Source organism: Carlito syrichta, unplaced genomic scaffold (genome assembly GCF_000164805.1).
Source record: "Carlito syrichta isolate Samal-C Ts95f unplaced genomic scaffold, Tarsius_syrichta-2.0.1 Scaffold136949, whole genome shotgun sequence".
Classification (NCBI taxonomy): Eukaryota; Metazoa; Chordata; class Mammalia; order Primates; family Tarsiidae; genus Carlito; species Carlito syrichta.
In genome coordinates, this window is record NW_007081045.1 from 162,086 (window position 1) to 164,190 (window position 2,105).

Below are 2,105 nucleotides of genomic sequence, written 5' to 3' on the forward strand. Positions count from 1 at the left end.
TTTATTATTATTTTTTTAAAGATGGGGGTACAATTCAGGATTAAGTATACAAGTGGTCATTGTACAGGTAAAATTTGGGCCTCCCTTTGGTTCCTACTTTGTCTGGTTTGAGAGCAGGTACCCTTATTGATGCTGTGTCCCCCTATTTCCTCCTCTAGCAGTATCCCACTACTGCCAATTGCTTTCTTATCGTATTATGGTAAATGTTCAGGGTCCACTTATGAGTGAGACTATGTGGTGCTCAGTTTTTTGTTTCTGTGATAGATCACTGAGCATTACACTCTAAATCCATACAAGTTGCTGTGAAGTCCATATGTTTCTCCTTCTTTATGGCTGTGTAATATACCATTGTATATATGTATCACTTTTTTTTAAATCCAGTCCAGTTTCAATGGACACTATGACCGTGTTTTTGCTACTGTGAATAGTGCTGCAATAAATATACGTGTGCAAGTATCTTGTTTGTAGAGTAATTTGAATTCCTCTGGGTATATTCCCAAAAGGGGGATTGCTGGGTCACATGGAATGCCAACTCTAGTTCTTTTAGAAATAGCCACACTCTTTTCCATAGAGGCTGAACTAGTTTGCATTCCCACCAGCAGTGTAGCTAGCATTCCCTTTTCTCAACATCCTTGCCTGCATCTGTTGGTTTTTGTTTTATTAATGATGGCCATTCTTACAAGATAGACAAGTGGGACCTCATTAAACTGAAAAGCTTCTGCAAAGCAAAAGAAATCATCAAGAGAGCAGGAGATGGGCTGCAGAATGGGAAAAAATATTTGCCAACGGTATATCTGACAAAGGACTAATATCCAGAATCTACAAGGAGCACAAACGTGCCAAAAGGAAAAAAACAAACAGCCCCATTAACAAGTAGACAAAAGACATGAATAGACACTATTCAACTTTTCAAAAGAAGAGATACAGGCAGCCAATAGTCACATTTTTAAAAGTTTCACCTCACTAATCATTAGAGAAATGCAAATCAAAAACTAATTGAGATAGCATCTAACCCCAGTAAGAATGGTTTCAGAATTCTTTATCTATAAAATGAGCAGGTAACATTTTTTAAAAAGTAACATATAGTATGTAATTTTTTAAATAATAAATTTCTATAAAAGATGCTGTCTCAGTGAAACTTTGCAAAAACTACGAGAGAGATTTGAGGACAATTTAAGACATAAAAAAGAAATGTGGAGTTATAGGAGGAGCAGCATGATCTCCAAACCATAGCATTTTATTTTAATCTCATATAATTTATATCATAGCACAGAGATTTCCAAATTAAATACTTAAATAGCTAAATTCATTTTTACTTGTCAGTGTATTCTATTATATTTTGTTTTGTTGTTTAACTGAAAATTTATACAAGCTATAGTATCTTTAGTAACTTTTACCCATAATAATCTTACCCAAAGCCTCTGACTTTGGTTAGTAACAAAGGTCTCATTAAATATACCCACGCTTTATATATGCTATTATTTTTAAAACACAAAAAATTAAAGTATCTGTATAGGAATGGCATGGCCAAAGAATGAAAAAGTTGTAAGTAATGAAGAATTTGATAACATGATTAAACTGTAGTGACTTTCACTGCTTCCCAGGACACTGATTTTGTTCCTAATTTACAATTAGTATTTCCCCTAAAAAAACAGTAAGCTTGGCCAAATGAAGAATCTACATATGTAATATATATATATTACACGTGTATATACACGTGTGTGTATATATGTGTGTGTGTGTGTGTGTGTGTGTGTATACCATGAAATACTATTCAGTCATAAAAAATAACGGAATCACGTCTTTTGTAGCAACATGGATGGAACTGGAGGTCATTATCTTAAGTGAGATAACTCAGATAAACAGAAAGTCAAATGCAGCAGGCATGTTCTCACACATGGGAGTCAAACAACGTGTATACATGGCCATAAAGTGTAGAATCATAGACATTGATGACTATAATATAAAATGATAGAAAAAAGATGGGGGGGCTGGCGGGGGTGAGGGATGAGAAATTGTCTATTGGTTACAAATTCCACTATTTGTGTGATGGTTACACTAAAAGCCCACACTCCACTACTGCTTGATATATCCATGTAACAAAA